A 25112-nucleotide genomic window follows, 5' to 3' on the forward strand; every position below is an offset into this window, starting at 1 on the left:
AGTACCTCCTTCCATATATTTGGGGAGTCTCCCACATGCCTTATGGCGAACACCAAACGTGTTTGCTTACTTTTTTATTTAAGAAATTGCTTTTTTCTGGCCGCTCTTCCGTTAAGCCCAGCCCAGGAGTGTTACGCTTAAAGTGGTCCTATGGACAGATACTCCAATCTTCTCTGTGAAGCTTTGCAAATGCTTCAGAGTTGTCTTTGGTCTCTTTGTTGCCTCTCTGATTAATGCCCTCCTTGCCTGGTCCGTGAGTTTTGGTGGGCGGCCCTCACTTAGCAAGTTTGTTGTGGTGCCACATTCTTTCCATTTTTTTATAATGGATTTAATGGTGTTCCGTGGGTTGATCAAAGTTTCGGATATTTTCTTATAACCTATTCCTGATCTGTACTTCTCCACAACTTTGTCCCTGGCCTGTTTGGAGAGCTCATGGTGCCGCTTGCTTAGTGGTGTTGCAGACTCTGGGGCTTTTCAGAACAGGTATATACACTGAGATCATGTGACAGATCAAGTGACACTTAGATTGCACACAGGTGGACTTTATTTTGAAGGCAATTGGTTGCACCAGATCTTATTTAGGGATACATAGCAAAGGGGGTGAATACATATGCACTCACCACTTTTCCGTTTAAATTAGTATTTTGATATTTTTAGTATTTTTTTCCATTTCACTTCACCAATTTGGACTATTTTGTGTATGTCCATTACATGAAATCCAAATAAAAATACATTTAAATTACAGGTTGTAATGCAACAAAATAGGAAAAGCACCAAGGGGAGTGAATAGTTTTCCAAGACAGTACCTAGCGGGGCGGTATCTGCATTCGCTATGAATGCTGGACTTTATGGTTCACTATGGGTAGCTGAATACACAGGAAGTCAGAACTTCCCAATTCTACCTGTGAAATGAAAAGGTGCTCAATCTAGCTTGTGGTTTGGATAAATGTATGTTTTTACAAAAACACAATGTTATTAATATAGTAATGGATATATGCTGTGGAAGAGCAATTTATTTTTAAGTGAAAAAGTCATCACACACTGATATTTATCTGCAACAAAAAACACATCAATAGTGGGAAAATGCACGTGAAAATATTCACCTGAAATTCTGTCACCAATTGGATGCAAACATAGCTATGGAGAACAATGATTTATGCTCTAGCACATTGGTGGATGTTGGCGGCGGATGAATGGCATGAAAATGGGCCTCAGGATCTCGTAATGGTATCTCTGTGCATTCAAATTGCCATCGATAAAATGCAACTGTATTTGCTGTCTGTAGCTTATGTCTGCCCATACCATAACCCAACCTCTACCATGGGGCACTCCGTTCACAACGTTGACATCAGCAAACCACTCGCCACACTTTGCCCACTACAGTTGAAACCAGGATTCATCCATGAAGAGCACACTTCTCCAGTGTGCCAGTGGCAATCGAAGGTGAGCATTTGCCTACTGACGCCGAACTGCAGTCAGGTCAAGACCCTGGTGAAGATGATGAGCAAGCAGATGAGCTTCCCTGAGATGTTTCTGGTGGTTTGTGCAGAAATGATTTGGATGTGCATACCCACAGTTTCCTCAGCTGTCTGGGTGGCTGATCACAGACGATCCCGCAGGTGAAAAAGACGGATGTGGAGGTCCTAGGCTGGCGTGGTTACATGTGGTCTGCGGTTGTGAGTCCGGTTGAACGTACTGCCAAATTCTCTATAACAACGTTGGAGGCGGCTTATGGTAGAGAAATTAACATTCAATGCTCTGGCAACAGCTCTGGTGGACGTTCCTGCAGTCAGCATGCCAATTGCACGCTCCCTCAAAACATGAGACACCTGTGGCATTGTGTTGTGTGAAAAAACTGCATATTTTAGAGTGGCCTTTTCTTGTCCCCAGCACAATGTGCACCTGTGTAATGATCATGCTGTTCAATCAACTTCTACATATGCCACACCTGTTAGTTGGATGGATTATTTTAGCAAAGGAGAAATGCTCACTAACAGGGATATAAACAAATTTGTGCACAAAATTGGAGCGAAATAAGCTTTTTGGGATCTTTTATTTCCACTCATGAAACATGGGACCAACTATTTACATGTCAAATGTATATTTTTGTTCACTATACCTATTGGAAGCCAATTATATCTACTGTCCTAGATAGCTTTTCAGCTGTCCTTAGATTATGCTGAGAAGCAAGACCAAACACATAAATTCTACTGATTAAGCCTTTCAAATCAATGTCCTAGTAGGAGGAGAAACTTTTATTTTTGGAAGCCTGTATCTCTTTCCTTCTAATGACACTCTCTTTGATTTGCACTGGTAGTGATCTTCAAACAAAGAATGTTTGCTAAATAGTATGAGAGAAATAGCACATCTTGGGTGAACGTCAGCACAATCAGACTGCTGAACCAAATTCAATGCCAGGTACAGTACATTTCAGAAACAGCTGATGGGTTTCAACAGTTTGTAGTATAATAATGACTGAATTACTTTAAATACACACTGGATGCATATGTAAATAGTTGTAGATATATCAACACAATAGTGCTCTGTCAAGTTACAATACAAGTATTTGGCTAATTAACTAGATAGGTAAACTAATATACTCGAATTTGAACCCAGATTCACTTATTCACTCTTCAAGTGTATAGAAATGACATTTTAACTAAGTAATTACTCATGGAATATTCTCAGAGGCCTACACACCTCCCTGCTGTAACCCTCAGAATACAGTGAACCGCTTGCTGCCTTACTTCGCTCTCTGAAAGAAAAAGTTGACTTCTTAGATGTCTTAGAAGCCGCCACCTGTTCTAAACCAATGAGGGAGAGTATGATTACTTTGGTGTGTTCTGAGGTCTTTGTATTTCCTGTGGTCTTTTCTCAGCTGTGTTCACACACAGCCTACATGAGTGAGACATCAATAAAACATGAAGGAAACCTGTAGGAGTAATGTGTTCGGAAAATATCTGGCAACGGTATAGGTGTTATTTATGTATGGTGGGACAGGCAGATCAACAGGTGCAAGTGTGTTATGATGTAGTACTATGTGCTAACAGTTATATACTGTATGCTGTCCATGACTCCACACTAAATCATGAACCTTGTACCTGATGCACCTCCTCTGGCACTACCAAAGCAATTCAAAGTGGGACTTAGGCTAGTACGTTGGTGTAATCCTAGAGAATAACATCATGGGTTGAAAAACAAGTATGGTGAGGTTTGAAAACAAGCTGAAGACAATCAGGTGATTGAAACTGTAGCCACAGCAGTGACTTCAGCCCCTTCTAAAAATGCAGCGGAGGCCAAAAAAGTTATTTATTGTGCAATGGACCTCTGTTAAAACACTGAGAGGAGCCCTTCTGTGATACTTGACAGGGCTGTGTGTTGTTGTGACTTTAGGACATTTCAAACACACACACACACACACACACACACACACACACACACACACACACAGGGGCTAAATAGTACAGACAAGTCAAGGGCACTGTAGCTTTCAACGTAAAAAGCAGATGGCTCTCTTTATTTTGGCCAAATTAGCTCCATCATGTGTAGCCTAACTGGATTTTGTGCATAATGAAGCAATTTGAGTCATGGGCCAAGGCAGAACATTGTCTGATGGGCCCGCCTGTCTGGACCGCATGAGGTAGATGGGTTTACAAGAGGACATACTGTAGGCAGTGTTTGGTGGGTGCTTCTAAACTGATGTAGGCTATAACCAATAATATCCTCATCCCCTGCCTCGTCGCGCATAGGGCAAAGTGGTGAATGACATTATGGTAGCTAGCTACTCACCCCAAAACACTGAAGATAGGGCAGCAGACATTTTAAAGTTGTTTTGTGACTGTTTTTCATGTTAATTTAGTGCACAATTATGGTTGCAAAGGTAGTTAAGTGTGCGCAAAAAGTGTTTTGGGGGGCATTTGCTGGTAGGTAGCCAGCACCAATCTGAGAGGGGTAGAATGAGGGGGCGGGAAGGTTAGTTTGAAGAGGGCAGGCTTTCCACGATGACAGCACTTTCCCTATCAAAATCCAGTGGACATACATAAGAATTGCCGTAGAAGTCAGTTGGAACAAAACAGCGCGCATTGACGCAACGAAAATCCAAAATCGGAAGAAAATAAGAGCGCGAAGAAACGTTGTTTTCTGGTGAGAATGTGTGTTTTGTTGTCAGTAAATTGTTGTCCAATGTTTTGTGTATGTCAATGTTAATCATTGACAGGCATTGAACCCCATCCTCGATATGATATACTGCAGTGTTTCATTCACAAGCAACAACCTGCTGTTTGTGGTGTGCACATAATTGCGTTAAGTTAACAGGTTTCCCCTTGCCTTAACTGCAGTAGAGGGAAGTGTATACATCGGCTTTGAGATGGTTCTGATGAGAACGCGGTGCTGTCGTTACATTAAAAGGTGCATTTGTTTTAAGTGGGAAACTGCACATTTACCATGCGGACTATTTGTTATTCACTTACATCGGTATATGTTATAGAAAGCGCCAGTTGAATCGACTTTCTCGGGACACTGTCTTCTAACGGGAAATGCGACACCAATCCGAAGGCTATAATGTTACTTTTCGTATCGATAAATAAAACATATCTCTATTATTTGTAATACTTTTAAATCTATCCATACTTGCCAGATAGCCTTTTCTCCTGTGATTTGGTCAAATTATTGGAAACGACAGAGCATCACTGAACAGGTAGGCTACATATCGAATAACCTTGAAATATATCGAGAATATTTGCTGTTATCGAGGGTTACTCAGATCGGTGTTAATTTAGCCTATATTTAGACAAATTCTTTCAAATCAAACGCCATTACCAACTAGTATATTCACTGACGACATGTAACAAATAGCCTAGTTCATGTTCTCCAAACTGTCCATAAACGACAAAAAAAATAAGAAATTAGTAAATTATCTCAATGCGGGATGAAAATGAGTCAAGAGAAAACATATCAAATTCTAATGCAACCTTAGGTTTTCATATCGAAGCACTCTCATAAATGTTTGATTCAGAGGACCTACGTGTATCTGCTCACTGTGACTAAAGGCAATGATGCAGTTCATATACTGTGTGTGTGTGTGTCTGTGTGTGTCTGTCTGTGTGTGTGTGCTTGTGTGTTTGGGTGCTTGTGTGCACAGTCTAGTAAAAAAAATACACTATTGAATGGGTTAGAAATAGGCCAAGACTGTAACAAAAAATACCAACTGGATATCACGAAATTGGGGGAGAAAAGGGGTTTAAAGTAAAATAATTATAACAGAAATAATTAATAAAAATCTAAACTGAAGCCTTAAATAAGCCCCAAAATGGGCCAGTGCAAATGAAAAATCACATGAAAGATTTTGAGTACAACAAATTCACAGGTTTCTCAAGGGAAGATAATGGAGTGCTGTCTTCTGTACTGAACATGGATGGTTAAGTGCGCTACAAAAATGGCAGAAGAAACTGGGTCGGCAAGCACCACAGGGTCTACACCCAGAGCGCCCATTTCTGTCCAGCTGCAGAGCAGGACTCAGGCCTGTCCTCGACCACAGGCCACCGAATACAAACACTGACCTAAGAGATTTGTCTTGTTCTGCAGCAGAGCAGAGGGGAGGTTTCAACAGTTTGGAAAAACGGTATGCCTAAATACTTCTTTATCAGCTTTTCCTCCTCTACTTTCCTCCTTTCCTCCTCCACTTTCCTCCTTTCCTCCTCCTCCACTTTCCTCCTTTCCTCCTCCTCCACTTTCCTCCTTTCCTCCTCCTCCACTTTTCCTCCTCCTCCTTCTCCAGCTTTTCCTCCTCCACTCCATTCTTATTGTCTGAAGGATAGAGTGGACTGATGCTATTTGAAGCCCTTCCCTTATGAGATCACAGAAAGAGATGCTATACATCAGACTTTAGTGGTTTCGTTTACAATTTCATCTCCCATCAACTCTTAGGCTCCTTTGCCATCCCATGTTGTTGGCTCCTCTCTGGAAAGAAAACCCCCTGCAATTTTTTATACATTTTTTATTTAGCCTTTATATAACTATGCAAGTCAGTTAAGTATGAATAAATTCTTATTTTACAATGATGGCCTACCCCTGCCTACCCCTCCCCTAACCCGGACGACCCCGGGCCAATTGTGCGCCGCACTATGGAACTCCCAATCATGGCCGGTTGTGATGCAGCCCCGGGATCAAACCAGGGTCTGTAGTGACACCTCTAGCACTGAGATGCAGTGCCTAAGTCCGCGATGCTTCAAAGGCATACACTCAATGACCAAAAGTATGTAGACATCTGCTCGTCGAACATCTCATTCCAAAAACCCCTTTGCTACTATAACAGCTTTCACTCTTCTAGGAAGGCTTTCCACTAGATGTTGGAACATTGCTGCGGGGACTTGCTTCCATTCAGCCACATGAGCATTAGTGAGGTCGGGCACTGATGTTGGGCGATTAGGCCTGGCTCACAGTCTGGGTTCCAATTCATCCCAAAGGTGTTCGATGGGGCTCAGGGCAGGGCTCTGTGCAGGCCAGTCAAGTTATTCCACACCAATCTCGACAAACAATTTCTGCATGGACCTCGCTTTGTGCACTGGGGAATTGTCATGCTGAATCAGGAAAGGGCCTTCCCCAAACTGTTGCCACAAAGTTGGAAGAATAGAATCGTCTAGAATATCATTGTATGCTCTAAGTTAAGATTTCCCTTCACTGGAACTAAGGTTACTAGCCCGAACCCTGAAAAACAGCCCCAGACCATGATTCCTCCTCCACCAAACTTTACAGTTGGCAATATGCATTGGGCCAGGTAGCATACTCCTGGCATCCTCCACACCCAGATTTGTCTGTCACCAAATGGTGAAGCGTGATTTGTCACTCCAGAGAACGTGTTTCCACTGCTCCAGTCCCATGGCAGTGAGCTTTACACCACCCCAGCCAATGCTTGGCATTGCGCATTGTGATCTTAGGCTTGTGTGTGGCTGCTCGACCACGGAAACCCATTTCATGAAGCCCCCGACATACAGTTATTGTGTTGACGTTACTTCCAGAGGCATTTTGGAACTCGGTAGTGAGTGTTGCAACCGAGGACAGATGCATTTTATGCGCTTCAGCACTAGTCGGTCCTGTTCTGTGAGCTTATTTGGCCTACCACTTTGTGGCTGAGCCGTTGTTGCTCCTAGGCATTTCCACTTCACAATAACAGCACTTACAGTTGACCGGGGCAACTCTAGCAGGGCAGAAATTTGACGAACTGACTTGTTAGAAAGGTGGCATCCTATGACGGTTCCACGTTGAACGTCACTGAGCTTCTCAGTAAGGCCGTTCAACTGCCAATGTTTGTCTATGGAGATTGCATGGCTCTGTGCTCATTTTTATACACCTGTCAGCAACAGTTGTGGCTGAAATAGCCAAATCCACTCATTTTAAGGCGTGTCCACATACTTTTGTATATATCGTGTAAATGCTTTCATTGGACACAGACTAGCCTGTGTGTCTGCAGGTTTCCCCTTCCATTTCTCTGTCCTGCACTCTGCATTACACAGGGCTCATAATACGATGACTTCCTACCTGGACTCTGAGTGTGACCACAGGAAAGACGACTTTCCTCTGCCAGCTTCTGCTCAGACATATTGGAGCAAAGAGCCTCTGTCACAGTGCACAGCTAGGTGGTGGAGGAGTAAGACATTCAGATGTACAGATCCAGCAGGCAATATGGTACCATGGGAGGATGTATTTGAGAGAATAGACAGTGAAGGGAGTCAGCTTTTTCTCTGAGACGCAGTGACTATTCACTGCTCCCTCATGAGTCATGACTCAGCGAGCTTGATCCCACTGAAGTGGCATGTTTGGGAGGTCTCTGTGGAGTTTTCTTTCTCTGGATCCTGCATATGAACAAAGTGAACAGGCTACGGGGATGAGTTTGTTTGGGGTAATGAGTTAGACCCGAGTTGCTCTTTCTTTCTCTCTGTCTCTTTCTTTCTCAAAGGCAGATTCTCTAGAAAGATCCACCTGTAGGGTATTAGGGTGCGGAACACTGTTTGTAACCTTCGAAGCCTCCTACTGGAGCTTTACATTATTTGGTCGGGCACTGAACTGCGTAACCCACATAATCTACCAGTCATGTACAAAGGATTGAAGCCATCTCTACTATTTGGCACTATTGTCATGGTAAACAACTCGAAGCCTTCAAGTGAATGCAGCAAATTCTCTCCTCCATAGGCTCATTTTGGAGATGCAGATGTCCCTGGTGGGGAGGAAGATGAGGAGGAGGAAGATGAGAAGGCAACATCCAGGCGAGCAGGGTCATAGACCAAACAGTCATTCCTTATATTCTGTCTAGCTGTTTTGTTTGCCTCACCGTGCACACATTGTCTATTACAGCGCTGGACAGAGAAGTCACATAGAAATGCAATTGAAGCAATTCACTTTCCATGCATAGAGTGTTTGCATGGAAAGTTTGTTTGTTGTGCTTCTTGAATTAGCATATAATCATGCAGTGTGACACGTCTGTCTAACGTAGGGGAAGGTTCAGGTGTGCTAATGAGATCCATGGCATTGTTTAGGTCTCTGCTGCTGTTGTTGATATTGCATTATGTGAAGTCTGTGTTTTCCCTGGAAGGGCTAAAGCTGCATCGGTCACGTAAACACATTTTGGCACACTGCTAATGTGAAGTGTCGCGATGGCTTCAAGGTATTTTTTTTTCCTGTGTGTGTGTGTCTACCAACAGCTTGGTGTGTGTGTGTGTGTGTGTGTGTCTACTAACAGCTTGGTATACACATAGTATCAGTTAATCACTAACTAACTAAGCAGCAGGTATGTCTCTATCTTTTTTTTCTCCAGCACCATAAGGGTCAGGGCGACCCACAGAATATTATTCAATGTAGCGTACCGTGTCTCTCAAAGCCAGAAGTCGAATGACAGTTCAAATAAAATAAAATCAAATCTAATTGTATTTGTCACATGCGCCGAATACCACAGGTGTAGACCTTACAGTGAAATGCTTACTTACAAGGCCTTAACCAACAATGCAGAAAAATACCCCCACCCACCCAAAAAAAATAAAAAATAAAATAATAATAATTAAAGAGCAGCAGTAAAATAACAATAGCGGGGCTATATACAGGGGGTACCGGTACAGAGTCAATGTGCGGGGGCACCGGTTAGTTGAGGTAATTGAGGTAATATGTACATGTAGGTAGAGTTATTAAAGTGACTATGCATAGGTAATAACAGAGAGCAGCAGCAGCGTAAAAAAGAGGGGGGAGGGGGCAATGCAAATAGTCTGGGTGGCCATTTGATTAGATGTTCAGGAGTCTTATGGCTTGGGGGTAGAAGCTGTTTAGATGCCTCTTGGACCTAGACTTAGCGCTCCGGTACCGCTTGCTGTGCGGTAGCAGAGAGAACAGTCTATGACTAGGGTGGATGGAGACTTTGAACATTTTTAGGGCATTCCTCTGACACCGCCTGGTATAGAGGTCCTGGATGGCAGGAAGCTTGGCCCCAGTGATTTACTGGGCCGTACACACTACCCTCTGTAGTGCCTTGCGGTCGGAGGCCGAGCAGTTGCCATACCAGGTAGTGATGCTCTCGATGGTGCAGCTGTAGAACCTTTTGAGGATCTGAGGACCCATGCCAAATCTTTTCAGTCTCCTGAGGGGGAATAGGTTTTGTCGTGCCCTCTTCACAACTGTCTTGGTGTGCTCGGACCATGTTAGGTTGAAGCTCTCAACCTGCTCCACTACAGCCACGTCGATGAGAATGGGGATGTGCTCGGTCCTCCTTTTCCTGTATTCCGCAATCATCTCCTTTGTCTTGATCACGTTGTTGAAGAGGTTGTTGTCCTGGCACCACACAGCCAGGTCTCTGACCACCTCCTTATAGGCTGTCTTGTCGTTGTAGGTGATCAAACTTAATGATGGTGTTGGAGTCGTGCCTGGCTGTGCAGTCATGAGGGAATAGGGACTATTTATTTTTATTTATTTAACCTTTATTTAACCTTTATTTAACTAGGCAAGTCAGTTAAGAACAAATTCTTATTTTCAATGACGGTCTAGGAACAGTGGGTTAACTGCCTGTTCAGGGGCAGAACGACAGATTTGTACTTTGTCAGCTCGGGTGTTTGAACCTGCAACCTTCCGGTTACTAGTCCAACGCTCTAACCACTAGGCTACCCTGCCGCCCCACTACAGGAGGGGACTGAGCACGCACCCCTCAGGGTCTCCTGTATTGAGGATCAGTGTGGTGGATGTGTTGTTACCTACCCTTACCACATGGGAGAGGCCCGTCAGGAAGTCCAGAATACAGTTGAAGAGAGAGGTGTTTAGTCCCTGGGTCCTTAGCTTAGTGATGAGCTTTGAGGGCACTATGGTGTTGAATGCTAAGCTGTAGTTAATGAATAGCATTTTCACATAGGTGTTCCTTTTGTCCAGGTGTGAAAGGGCAGTGTGGAATGCAATAGAGATTGCATCATCTGTGGATCTGTTGGGGTGGTATACAAATTGGAGTGGGTCTAGGGTTTCTGGGATAATGGTATTGATGTGAGCCAAGACCAGCCTTTCAAATCACTTCATGGCTACAGATGTGAGTGCCATTGGTCGGTAGTCATTTAGGCAGGTTACCTTAGTGTTCTTGGGTACAGGGACTATGGTGGTCTGCTTGAAACATGTTGGTATTACAGACTCAGAGAAGGAGCGGTTGAACATGTCATTGAATACACTTGCCAGGTGGTCAGGGCATGCTCGGAGTACACATCCTGGTAATCCATCTTGCCCTGTGGCCTTGTGAATGTTGACCTGTTTAAAGGGCTTACTCACATCGGCTGCGGAGAGCATGATCACACAGTCATCCGGAACAGCTGATGCTCTCATGCATGTTTCAGTGTTACTTGCCTCAAAGCGAGCATAGAAGCTCTTTAGCTCGTTTGGTAGGCTCATGTCACTGGGCAGCTCTCAGTTGTGGTTCCCTTTGTAGTCTGTAATAGTTTGCAAGCCTTGCCACATCCGACGAGCGTCAGTGCCGGTCTAGTACGATTCGATCTTAGTCTTGTATTGACGCTTTGCCTGTTTGAACACGTCTCTGTGTGTGGAGTAAAGGTGGTCTAGAGTTTTTTTTCCCCCTCTAGTTGCACATTTAACATGCTGGTAGAAATGAGGTAAAAATGGATTTAAGTTTCTCTGCATTAGTCCCCGGCCACTAGTAGCGTCGCCTCTGGATGAGTGTTTTCCTGTTTGCTTATGGCAGTAGACAGGTCATTGATTGCGGTCTTAGTGCCAGCATCGGTTTGTGGCGGTAAATAGACAGCTACGAAGAATATAGATAAACTCTCTAGGTAGATTGTGTGGTCTACAGCTTATCATGAGATACTCTACCTCAGGTGAGCAAAACCTTGGATGTTGTGCACCAGCTGTTGTTTACAAATATACTTAGACCACCACCCCTTGTCTTACCAGAGGCTGCTGTTCTATCCTGCCGAAACAGTGTATAACCTGCCAGTTGTATGTTTTTCATGTCATCTTTCAGCCACGACTCACTGAAACAAGATATTACGATTTTTAATGTCCCGTTGGTAGTTTCATCTTGATCGTAGGTCATCGATTTTATTTTCCAATGATTGCATGTTGGCCAATAGATCGGATGACAGTGGGGGTTTACTTCCAGTACAACACAGTGAGATGGTGTCCTGATGGACATGATACGCTCTAGGTGTTTTCACACAGATAGCATTGAACAGTTAAGCCCTAATTTGTCTGTCAAGTCGATGTACAGGCTCTTATATTTACTGTATTTTATCAAGCAGTGTTGCATTTTAGAAGGGGGAAAATAGTTACAAACAGTTGTTATGAAAATGATTCAAAGTCAAATATGAAGGCATGATGTCACAGCTTTGGCTTAAGGATATTCTCCTGGCTTCACTCTCTCTCTCTAAGAATGACCTGGTTCTGTCTTTGAGGGACTCGTTCTAACCCACCATCCACTTTGGGCTTAAGGGCTCAATGTGATTAGTAGAGACCTGGGCCTTTTCTCCGTTCAACTCTTCTCTACATCTCTCTCTCTCTCTCTCTCTGCATGCCTGTGCTCACTGTACATCTTGTTATCCAAGAGCCGACAACTTCAGCCTCGTAACTCGGATCTTCCCTCCAACTACGAGAAAGGAATTAAACCGAGTTCACTTCTTCTTCAACTCGTATTTTCTCTCTTACAGACAGAGAGAGGTCCATTTGTTGGTGTGATTTATTAATCAACATCAGTTTCATCGTTTAAATCTCATGCTATGAGGAGAGCTAACTCTGAGTCTGATTTCAAACAGTCTGTCAGAATAGTGGCTTTAAAAAGACGTAAAGTGATCAAAATAGAGATATTAACTAGATGTCAATATTATCTTGGAAGTCAATGAAGAGAAATGGCAGGTGGGACGTTTACTCAATTTGTGCCTTATTCAAATGATAGATTTCCTGATTAGAACATCTGCAGTCGTATACATCTGCATTGGAACAGTCATTCCAATCCCAAATTTGTTACTCAGAGTGGGACCATCAATGTTTCAACACATTTTTCAGATGCAAGAACAAATCTATAAGAAATGAATGAATGTAGGTAGGGCCAGTGGGCCAGGCATGATTCAGTGATGGGGCACTGAGAGCAAATGTCTGGAGAGAGTACTTGTCATGTTCCTTTACAGGGCATCTCAGGGACAGTCTTGGGACAGGTGCTTGATGGTATTGATAGGCTGGGAGTCCCAGCAGAACCTAAGAAGCTTGTCTCATACTCTCCCCATTGGTGACTCCTACTCTTCCAACTCATCCATAAGACCTGGCCATGACAGTTCTGGAACGGAATGAGTACTGACTGACGGTTGCTTTATGCTCTCCAGGTCTTTAGTTCCCTACATCCTCTCTCTCTCTCTCTCTCCAGCTCAGCATGGGAGGGCATACAGTATGCAAAGGTCTGCCTCTCTTACTTCCGTTTCTAAGTTAGCATGTAGGTTATTCAGGATTTGTAACAATGAATGGTGCTGAGAGATGCAGGTATGATTCAACAGTACTAACAACCAACCCAAAATACAGAGATGTACTCACGAAGTTGCTTCAAATGAGCAACCTATAATTTCCATTCTACAGTTCTTCTTGCAAGGTCTCTATGGGTCCGGTGTCAGCCGTGCAGTCCAAGCACCAGTACAGTGATTTCCCCCTAGTGAGGCTCGTGTTTACCACGTTATGTTACACCACCAGTTTTGTAGAGACCGTCCTCTGTGGACGCCTGACGGAGTGAGCATTTCATAAATGTGCTTTTGGACATTTGAGGAAAAGAGCATTAACCCACCAGCCTCTTGCCCCCAATCCATCATGCTGTCATCCCTTCGCAGGCAGGCAGGCAGGCAAGCAAGCAGTAGGGATGGTGGAAAATTCAATACAGTTACATATCCTGATGATTATTTTCGAAGATATATTGTATCGTATCCTTTTGAAAATATTGCAAATATTATTTTAGCTCTGTTTGGAAGTCTTGAAATATACAGGAGTTGTGTAGTTCGTTAGCCTTTTGGTGGTTACTCGAACATCCAAACAACCCACACAATTAACATCCCAATAACAGTGAAGACAGGCAAAGTCGGTCTGCATCAAAAATCCACTATTTTTCCGTCATAGCTTGTTCTCCATCTTCTTTTCAGCACGTTTCCGTGGCTGGATGGGGTTTTCCTGGGGCATACATTTTACATCTACAATACATTATAGTGCATTTTGCAGTGCATATAGGGGAAACACTGGTCTTTGCCTGTCTTCACTGCTATTGGGATGTTAATTCTGTACATTTCAAGACTTCCATTCATTTGTGTAGGGTCATCTTAGTTGAAAAACAGTATCATTTCTCAGGACAGGAACAAAATGTGTGTAGTGTTTCATGTAAAAACATCCTCAGGAATATCACTGCAACAATATGTCTAATTAGTATTATCAGATTATCACACCTCATCACCGTTTACATGTACCAACATGCGCCATTAGACAGCATGCTTTTACAGTGTCCCTAACTCCTGTGACATAATAGAAAAATCAATAAATCAAAAGCATCAATAAGTTAAGTGTGGAATGTAGCAATGTTATCTGTGGTATGCTTGACTGCTAGTGTTTCTGAGGAAGAGCAGCCACTGCATTTGCTGGGGGAGAAATGCTGCAGTTAAAGCTAGTCTAGTGCTGCTGGAGTATGATCCATTGGGCACTTAGGCACTGAAAACGCTACTTATAATGAGATTTCTTTCTGCTCCTTCCTCTCCTTGTCTTGAGCAAACATAGCAATTTCTGATTCCTCCTCTGTACCCCAAGGCTTTCTCCATCTCACTGTCTAATAACTCTTACAGAGGAAACAGTCAAATGTTGTTATAGGAAAATGTGAAGTGAGGATACTGCACCTGACTGCAGAGAATCATTACTTTACCATAAAGCATAGTTATTTTCTAAAATGTCTCTTCACTGCAGTATGGATCTCTTTAGTAGTGTTTCCTCTACCATGGGTTTGTTAGTAGGACACAGACTGATAGTGTATGTAAATCCCCAGTATTAGTGTCTCCAGTGAGTGGAGATGTAAACCATAGCAGGTACTGTAGTAGAATTATCCCCATCGTCCCTGTCATCTCCTGTTCACAACAACAACTATCATTGGCCTAATCACTCGCTGCATATTTTTCTCATAATTTTGGTTTGTTCAGTTTCCTTCTTTGTCGTGAATCACATGATTCTATTGTGAGATGTTTGCTTTGCCCCATTTACCCCATCGTGTCTCAATAGCGTGCTGCTGTCTCAATATGTTAGCTTAAAAATGAATACGCCGATTTAAGAGTGATCAGAGCAGCAACATATTGTATAACAGCCACCCAAGTAATAGACTGTTTTCTCTGCTACCGCACGGCAACCAGTACCAATGCACCAAGTCTTGACCCAACAGGACCCGGAGTAGCTTCTACTCCCAAGCTATAAGACTGCTAAATAGTTAGTCAAATAGTTAACCAAATAGCTACCCGGACGATCTACATTGACCTTTTTTGCACTCTTTTGACTCATCACATATGCTGCTGTTACTGTTCAATATCTATCACTTTATCCCTACCTATATGTACATATCTACCTCGAGTACCTCGTACCCCTGCACATCTACTCTGTACTGGTACAGGAAGAGGCAAGTGCAGCATCTTCAGTTCTTGCAGTTCGACCTCCAATTATTGCTGGTGGTTTGAACAATATTCTTGACAGTGCCTGCCAAAATAATATGTAATGGCAAATGATCGAATACATACATTTTTTGGGGCGATAGGTAGCCTAGCGGTTAAGATCATTGGACCAGTAACCAAGAGGTTGATGGTTCAAAACCCCGAGTTGGCAAGGTAGAAAAAATCTGCCGTTCTGCTCTTGAGTAAGGCATCTAACTGTGCTTTAGGCTGGGTTTCTGTATAGCACTTTGTGACATCGGCTGATATATAAAAGGGCTTTATAAATACATTTCATTGAGTTAACCCTCAACAACTGCTTCATGGGTGTCGATTTAAGGCAGCCCCCTGCACCTCTCTGATTCGGAGGAGTTGGAAGACACATTTCGGTTGAATGCATTCAGTTGTGCAACTGACTAGGTATCCCCTTTCCCTTTGCCCGTGTATTTTTCTGTTATCTCTGTTATTGTTTTCTTTCTGCATTGTTGGGAAAGGCCTGTAAGCATTTCACTGTTAGTCTACACCTGTTGTTTACGAAGCATGTGAGAAATACAATTTGATTTGATATAAAAGTCAAGGTTTTGCCCAAGTAGTGGAAAAGGTGGGCTGTGTATGATGTAATACGACATTGCTTTGAGTGCAGTTGGTGTGCTGAAGTAGCGATTGGTCTATAGCAGGAACCCTTAATGCTCTAAGACAGATTTTTCATGGGGAGGAAAACTTCTATCCCAAGTTGAACATCTGCTTTCCATTGTAATGGGAAAAGTGTGTATTTCATGTACTGTTGTAATGATCTGTGCATAGGCTGTTGAAGTTTCCTGCAGGTCTCTAGAAAGACTAATTGTACAGTCACACTCATTTGCATAATTATTCTAAAAGTATTTTATCTTCACAAATCTAGCTATTTAGCTGAGTATGTGTGTGTGGAGGCTTGAGATGTGTATCAGGATAGATAGACAGGGTTGGATTTCAATATGGTACACAATATTGAAGCCTTCTCCATTATCCTATTGCGAGTGCCTGTTTGGGGTCATTCCAAATAGTTAAATGTCTCTCGCACCAGTATGTACATACAGCCGGGAGAACAAGTATTTGATACACTGCCGATTTTGCAGGTTTTGCTACTTACAAAGCATGTAGAGGTCTATAATTTTTTATCATAGGTACTCTTCAACTGTGAGAGACGGAATCTAAAACAAAAATCCAGAAAATCACATTGTATGATTTTTAAGTAATTAATGAGCATTTTATTGCATGACATAAGTATTTGATACATCAGAAAAGCAGAACTTAATATTTGGTACAGAAACCTTTGTTTGCAATTACAGGGATCATACGTTTCCTGTAGTTCTTGACCAGATTTGCACACACTGCAGCAGGGATTTTGGCCCACTCCTCCATACAGACCTTCTACAGATCCTTCAGGTTTCGGGGCTGTCGCTGGGCAATACGGACTTTCAGCTCCCTCCAAAGATTTTCTATTGGGTTCAGGTCTGGAGACTGGCTAGGCCACTCCAGGACCTTGAGATGCTTCTTACGGAGCCACTCCTTAGTTGCTCTGGCTGTGTGTTTCGGATCGTTGTCATGCTGGAAGACCCAGCCACGACCCATCTCCAATGCTCTTACTGAGGGAAGGAGGTTGTTGGCCAAGATCTCGCGATACATGGCCCCATCCATCCTCCCCTCAATACGGTGCAGTCGTCCTGTCCCCTTTGCAGAAAAGCATCCCCAAAGAATGATGTTTCCACCTCCATGCTTCACGGTTGGGATGGTATTCTTGGGGTTGAACTCATCCTTCTTCTTCCTCCAAACACGCCGAGTGGAGTTTAGACCAAAACGCTCTATTTTTGTCTCATCAGACCACATGACCTTCTCCCATTCCTCCTCTGGATCATCCAGATGGACATTGGCAAACTTCAGACGGGCCTGGACATGCGCTGGCTTGAGCGGGGGGACCTTGCGTGCGCTGCAGGATTTTAATCCATGACGGCGTAGTGTGTTACTAATGGTTTTCTTTGAGACTGTGGTCCCAGCTCTCTTCAGGTCATTGACCAGGTCCTGCCGTGTAGTTCTGGGCTGATCCCTCACCTTCCTCATGATCATTGATGCCCCACAAGGTGAGATCTTGCATGGAGCCCCAGACCGAGGGCGATTGACCGTCATCTTTAACTTCTTCCATTTTCGAATAATTGCGCCAACAGTTGTTTCCTTCTCACCAAGCTGCTTGCCTATTGTCCTGTAGCCCATCTCAGCCTTGTGCAGGTCTACAATTTGATCCCTGATGTCCTTACACAGCTCTCTGGTCTTGCCCATTGTGGAGAGGTTGGAGTCTGTTTGATTGAGTGTGTTGACGGGTGTCTTTTATACAGGTAACGAGTTCAAACAGGTGCAGTTAATACAGGTAATGAGTGGAGAACAGGGGGGCTTCTTAAAGAAAAACTAGCAGGTCTGTGAGAGCCGGAATTCTTACTGGTTGGTAGGTGATCAAATACTTATGTCATGCAATAAAATGCTAATTAATTACTTAAAAATCATACAGTGTGATTTTCTGGATTTTTGTTTTAGATTCAGTCTCTCACAGTTGAAGTGTACCTATGATAAAAAATGACAGACCTCTACATGCTTTGTAAGTAGGAAAACCTGCAAAATCGACAGTGTATCAAATACTTGTTCTCCCCACTGTATATGCCAGCAGGTTGGTCCTGGTCCCTAGATGGGTGGATAAATGCTGCTGGAAGTGGTGTTGGAGGGCCAGTAAGAAACACTCTTTCCTCTGGTCTAAAAAATATCCCAATGCCCCAGGGCAAGGATTGGGGACATCCGTCTTTTGGATGGGACGTTAAACGGGTGTCCAGACTCTCTGAGGTGATTAAAGATCCCATGGCACTTATCGTAAGAGTAGGGGTGTCCTAGCTAAATTCCCAATCTGACCCTCAAACCGTCATGGTCACCTAATAATCCCCAGTTTGCAATTGGCTCATTCATCCCCCTCCTTTCCCCTGTAACTATTCCCCAGGTTGTTGCTGTAAATGAGAATGTGTTCTCAGTCAACTTACCTGGTAAAATAATGGATAAATTAAAAAATATATATACGAAGGTTGCTTGTCTGCTATGTAATTCCAGTTTGTATTGTCATACAGCTATCAGATAATGGATTGTGAAATATAAATACATTTGTAGCATCTTCCCCACTTGTGCCCTTTTTGAAACATAATATGAGCAAATGCTTAACTGGATCGTGTTCACATTCCATGTATTAGTTCTATGGGAATTACTGTATCCGCAGAGCTGTTCATTTCTGTTTTGTACAGTTTGCAGATTTTGATAAATGGGTGTCAAATATTGCAGATACAGCAATATCTTAGAAGAAATTGCCCGACCGTGCTTTATTTGAACACATGTATGTAGTTGGGAGGACATTATAGGACTTACCCTTTCTTTAGTTGACAGTTGCATATAAATGAACTGTCAATGGATTTCTGAAAATATCTATTGAGTCGATGTTGTTTGTTAGCCATCCATATGATGCTTAGTCAAACACAAGATGTTTCTTGGCCACGACTCCTCCTGATCACGCATGAGTCAGTGTTTCCCTGTCTGCTCTCGCCAGAGGGAGCGTGAACAGAGCTTTGAAGTGGATTATACAGCCCAAGGAGCAGACTTAGACCATTCCTCCACCGTTCCCACTGTAGCATCCCATATGCTTATCACATTCATATGAAAGCCAAATTGTTTCTGTTTAGCCTCATACACTGACCATTGCCTATTTCATGAGGAGTCATTCTTGCTCTTGGAGGTGATATGTTCTTCATTGGCAAACACCTCTCTCTGCCCCTGTCATGATTCAGCCCATCAACTTGTACAGGCTTTTAGAGGAGCCAAGCTGTTGAAAGGCTATGTTGACCTTGCCTAGTCAGCTATTAAAGTCAGTTCCATCTCTGCTGTCTGCTCCTGGAGTCCTGCGACCGCAGCACTAATATCACAGTATCACATTAATACAAATCTTTAATGAAGTTGACTCACCTTGCAGTTAGAAGTGACTAAATGTGGTTCCCTTTTGATTTACATGGCCTGTCAGAGTCCCCTGTACCTCCCACTAGTGTGCTCCTCTTCTGAATGTCCTGGACTGTTAGATTTAGGGGTTGCAAAGTCAAAGCTGTCAGATGGTTAGTGCCATTTCAGCCCCCCAGCCTGTGTGTGAACAGGAGTAGACAGCCCAGACTGAAGCTGCTGCCCCCGTGGAGGTGTGGTGTCTCTGGCCATCTTCAAAGTGGTAACACAAACCGCTGGTGGCTTTGTGGGTACTGAATTGTCAACTTTATGAATAACGAGGAGAGAGAATATCTACAATGCCTTCAGAAAGTATTCACACCCCTTGACTTTTTCCACATTTGTTGTGTTCCATCCTGAATTTAAAAGGGATTAAATATATTTTGAATACTTTTTGAAGGCATTTTAAAATTCCCATATATTCATAGAAAGTAAATGATAAAATGCCACAGATATAGGAAAGTGGCCTCGTACAACCATCCTGATTTCGGGAGCTTACATCTATGGAGCAAAACAGAATGTGAGCTGGCAAGATCCAAATGGTCATACGAGGTTAACAGTACAGGGCTAGAATGAAACATGGTATAGAAGAGAATTCCAGTCCACATGGTACGGTCAAAAGAGGCCCTGAAATCTGTGGGGGCACCAGCTCAGACAAGGGAGAGGATGATAGTTTAACTTCTTGCCTGCTTGCAGTCCAGTGACAGTGACACTGTCTGTTTATAGCCCTTAATGTGGACCTCTGTCCTCCTCATTTGCGAGAGTTTGTTTTCAGGATATTAATCATTTGTTTGTGGTGCAGCCTTTTGCCTTTTAGGCATGAGGTACACTATATTTACAAAAGTATGTGGACACCCCTTCAAATTAGTGGATTTGGCCATTTCAACCATACCCGTTGCTGACAGGTGTATAAAATTGAGCACACAGCCATGTAATCTCCATAGACAAACATTGGCAGTAGAATGGCCTTACTGAATAGCTCAGTGACTTTCAATGTGGCACCATCATAGGATGCCACCTTTCAACAAGTCAGTTTGTGAAATCTTTGGCCTGCTAGAGCTGCCCCGGTCAATTGTAAGTGCTGTTATTGTGAAGTGGAAAAGTCTAGGAGCAACAACGGCTCAGCCACGAAGTGGTAGGCCAAACAAGCTCACAGAATGGGACCGCTGAAGCGCGTAGCGCGCAAAAATATGTCCTCAGTGTAACACTCACTACCGAGTTCCAAACTGCCTCTGTAAGCAACGTCAGCACAATAACTGTTCGTTGGGAGCTTCATGAAATGGGTTTCCATGGCTGATCAGCTGCACAGAAGCCTAAGATCACCATGCGCAATGCCAAGCGTCAGCTGGAGTGGTGTAAAGCTCACCGCCATTGGACTCCAGAGCAGTGGAAATGCATTCTCTGGAGTGATGAATCACGCTACCATCTGGCAGTCTGACGAACAAATTTGGGTTTAGCAGATGCCAAGAGAACGCTACCAACTGTAAAGTTTGGTGGAGGAGGAATAATGGTCTGGGGCTTTTTTTCATTGTTCGGGCTATGCCCCTTAGTTCCAGTGAAGGGAAATCTTAACGCTACAGCATACAATGACATTCTAGATGATTCTGTGCTTCTTCCAACTTTGTGGCAACAGTTTGGGGAAGGCAATGTCTTGTTTCAGCATGACAATGCCCCCGTGCACAAAGCATACAGAAATGGTTTGTCGACATCGGTGTGGAAGTACCTGACTGGACTGTGCAGAGCCATGACCTCAACCCTATCGAACACCTTTGGGATCAATTGGAACGCCGACTGCGAGCCAGACCTAATCGCCTGACATCAGTGCCCGATCTCACTCATGCTCTTGTGACTGAATGGAAGCAAGTTCCCGCAGAAATGTTCCAACATCTAGCGGAGAGCCTTCCCCGAAGATTGGAGGCTGTTATAGCAGCAAACGGGGAAGCAACTCCATATTAATGTCCATGATTTTGGAATGTGATGATTGATGAGCAGGTGACCACATACTTTTGGTCATGTTGTGTAACAACAACAGTATGAAGGAAATGTCTTTGTGAGACACACCCATTGGAAAGGCTGCAGTCGATTGTTCACTCAGCCTTTGGTCACTGAGGCACCCAGCAACCTTGTCTTAGACTACAGATAAATGTATCAATGACATTTAAGACTGTTAGATATAAGATATGTGAGATGATGACCACAATGCGAAGCAGGTCTTGCTTAAATAGGAAGCAGTAGATGTCATGACATTAACAGACACAATTTTCTGTCAGACATTATAGGGCAGGGAATTGTTATTTCTGGCTCTGGAGGGCTGGCATCCTGCGTCTTTTATGGATAACATAAAATCTCTGTCTAACAATCCAGAATAACTTGTAATATAGGCCCATTAATAAAAACGCTGAAAGAGAGAATGATTAAACAAAGTCATTTGGTGCTCAGCTGCAATGAACATGGGGGATGCACCCGTCTAAAGTGTTTCAGCCCAAGAGGAATGCATTCATCAGGGATACAGACAAGTTTGGGGATGGGACAGACCTGCAGAGATGCGTCCCGAGTGAGCACTTGAAAGAGCTCAAATCTTTAACATCTGTTTAACCATCCTCAGAACATTTGTGTTCTCCAGCTCTTGTAACAGAGAACATTTGCTAAATACCCCTGAGGAAGATCTGTGTTTGATCCTCGATCTGTAAGGCTGCGAAAGCGATTTGGGGATGGGATGATTGGGTTCTCACCGTCATCCATATAAAAGGGCGAGAGGCTGTGAACCACTACACAGCTTCTGTAAGCGGTTAGCTGTATGAGCTCAGCTGACCCACAGAGCAGAGCCACGGTGTGAGAACAGGGGTGTGATGCCGACCAGTGACCTGGCCACCACTGACCCACAGAGCAGAGCCACGGTGTGAGAACAGGGGTGTGATGCCGACCAGTGACCTAGCCACCACTGACCCACAGAGCAGAGCCACGGTGTGAGAACAGGGGTGTGATGCCGACCAGTGACCTGGCCACCACTGACCCACAGAGCAGAGCCACGGTGTGAGAACAGGGGTGTGATGCCGACCAGTGACCTAGCCACCACTGACCCACAGAGCAGAGCCACGGTGTGGGAACAGGGGTGTGATGCCGACCAGTGACCTGGCCACCACTGACCCACAGAGCAGAGCCACGGTGTGAGAATAGAGGTGTAATTCCGAGCTTCCCTAATGTTCCTTGTCCTTTTAAAGCGGTGGAGCTGATGGACAGACAGACCCGCTGGTACCTTCATTTATTTGTTCCGTATTTTACCAGGTGAGTTGACTGAGAATACATTCTCCTTTACAGCAACGGCCTGGAGAAAGTTACAAAACATCATCAAAATGCATAATATACTGTATAAGCAAGCAAAAAAACACAAACACAATGAAATATAAACACAAGATCAAGGTCCTCAAACAGCCATCTGGACTGTCTCGGAGGCACCATTTCATCCATTCCATAAGCAAGGTGGATCTACGAGACTTCCAAGAGGAACGGCATACTTTCTAATACAGTGACGTGTGCTGAAGCTAGCGCCTGTAATAAAGCGGAGTTCGCTATGAGAAACTTTGTGGTATTTGACTATTGACAAATGTGGCCATGGAGATAAAGTGAGCTGAGGTTTTTGACCTTTCTCTCTGATGGTTTGACAGGTGCCGGCAGGGTGATGTCTATTTTTTATTTTTTTTAATGAACACAAACGCCCGTGATTGAGAGAATTGAGCCTTGCCGCTCTTTGGCAGGACTGTCATGTTATGTCTTGTCCCTGTGCTTTCTCTTCTCTTCGTTTCCCCCTGCTGGTCGTATTAGGTTACTTTCTCTCTCTCTATCGTTCCGTTCCTGCTCCCAGCTGTTCCTCATTCTCCTAACGACCTCGTTTACTCTCTCACACCTGTCCCCTCTTTTGCCCTCTGATTAAGTCTCTATTTCTCTCTCTGTTTCTGCTTCTGTCCTTGTCGGATTCTTGTTTGCTTTGCCCTTGTCCCGTCCTGTCGTAATCTGCCTCTTCATCAGATGCTGCGTGTGAGCAGGTGTCTCTGTCCTCTACGGCCCGCGCCTACCCGGAGGGACCAGCAGTCTGTTGCCGCTAGCCCTGCTATTCTCCTCTACTACTAGAAGGGGGACTCTCCTGTAAAGATAGAGGATTTATGTTTTCCCTGTTTGGACATCTCCTGTAAAGATTGAGGATTTATGTTTTCCCTGTTTGGACATTAAAAGACTCTGTTTCTGTTGAATCGCTGTTGGGTCCTCACTCACCTGCATGACAGAAGAATCCGACCAAGAATGGACCCAGCGACTTCGGATCCTCTCTACTCAGCCGTCGAGATCCAGGGAGCGATGCTAGGCAGACACGAGCAGGAATTGTCTGCTGCTCGACAGGCCGTTGAGACCCTGGCCGCCCAAGTCTCCGACCTCTCGAAACATATTCACAATCTCCGCCTCGATCCACCGGCTACTTCCAGGGCTTCCGAGTCTCTGGAGCCCAGAATTAATAACCCACCGTGTTACTCTGGGGAGCCCACTGAATGCCGCTCGTTCCTCACCCAGTGTGATATTGTGTTCTCTCTCCAGCCCAACACGTACTCCAGGGGTACAGCTCGTATCGCCTACGTCATATCTCTCCTTACTGGACGGGCTCGTGAGTGGGGCACGGCAATCTGGGAGGCAAGGGCTGAGTGTACTAACCAGTATCAGAACTTTAAGGAGGAGATGATACGGGTTTTTGATCGTTCAGTTTTTGGGAAAGAAGCTTCCAGGGCCCTGTCTTCCCTATGTCAAGGTAATCGATCCATAACGGATTACTCTATAGAGTTTCGCACTCTTGCTGCCTCCAGTGACTGGAACAAGCCGTCGTTGCTCGCTCGTTTTCTGGAGGGTCTCCACGCGGAGGTAAAGGATGAGATTCTCTCCCGGGAGGTTCCTTCCAGCGTGGATTCTTTGATTGAACTCGCTATTCGCATAGAACGACGGGTAGATCTTCGTCACCGAGCTCGTGGAAGAGAGCTCGCGTTATCCGTTCCCCCCCTCTCCGCATCACTACCATCTTCCTCCACTGGCTCAGGTGCTGAGCCCATGCAGCTGGGGGGTATTCGCATCTCGACTAAGGAGAGGGAACGGAGAATCACCAACCGCCTCTGTCTCTATTGCGGTTCCGCTGGTCATTTTGTCATTTCATGTCCAGTAAAAGCCAGAGCTCATCAGTAAGCGGAGGGCTACTGGTGAGCGCTACTACTCAGGTCTCTCCTTCAAGATCCTGTACTACCTTGTCGGTCCATCTACGCTGGACCGGTTCGGCAGCTTCCTGCAGTGCCTTGATAGACTCTGGGGCGGAGGGCTGTTTTATGGACGAAGCCTGGGCTCAGGAACATGACATTCCTCTCAGACAGTTAGGGGAGCCCACGGCCATGTTCGCCTTGGATGGTAGTCCTCTCCCCAGGATTCAGCGTGAAACGCTACCTTTAACCCTCACTGTCTCTGGTAATCATAGCGAAACCATTTCTTTTTTGATTTTTCGTTCACCTTTTACACCTGTTGTTTTGGGCCATCCCTGGCTAGTGTGTCATAATCCTTCTATTAATTGGTCTAGTAATTCTATCCTCTCCTGGAACGTCTCTTGTCATGTGAAATGTTTAATGTCTGCTATCCCTCCTGTTTCTTCTGCCCCCTCTTCTCAGGAGGAGCCTGGTGATTTGACAGGGGTGCCGGAGGAGTATCATGATCTGCGCACGGTCTTCAGTCGGTCCAGGGCCACCTCCCTTCCTCCTCACCGGTCGTATGATTGTAGTATTGATCTCCTCAAGAAGCGTTTTACATCCGCTCCTATCCTTGTTACACCTGACGTCTCTAGACAGTTCATTGTCGAGGTTGACGCGTCAGAGGTGG

At 44.4% G+C, this 25112-nt stretch overlaps 1 protein-coding gene across 3 annotated transcripts in view; it reads left to right on the forward strand.

Moving 5' to 3' along the window:
• Positions 1–4012: 4012 nt before the first annotated feature.
• Positions 4013–25112, forward strand: part of gabra3 (gamma-aminobutyric acid type A receptor subunit alpha3) — a 155543-nt gene continuing 134443 nt past the window's right edge. For all 3 annotated transcript variants that reach the window (XM_065004830.1, XM_029620674.2, XM_029620675.2), the window contains exon 1: positions 4013–4143. The gene's annotated coding sequence lies outside the window, so the exon portion shown is untranslated. The remainder of the gene's footprint in view (positions 4144–25112) is intronic.

This window comes from Oncorhynchus nerka, linkage group LG19, assembly GCF_034236695.1.
Source record: "Oncorhynchus nerka isolate Pitt River linkage group LG19, Oner_Uvic_2.0, whole genome shotgun sequence".
In the NCBI taxonomy this organism is placed as follows: domain Eukaryota; kingdom Metazoa; phylum Chordata; class Actinopteri; order Salmoniformes; family Salmonidae; genus Oncorhynchus; species Oncorhynchus nerka.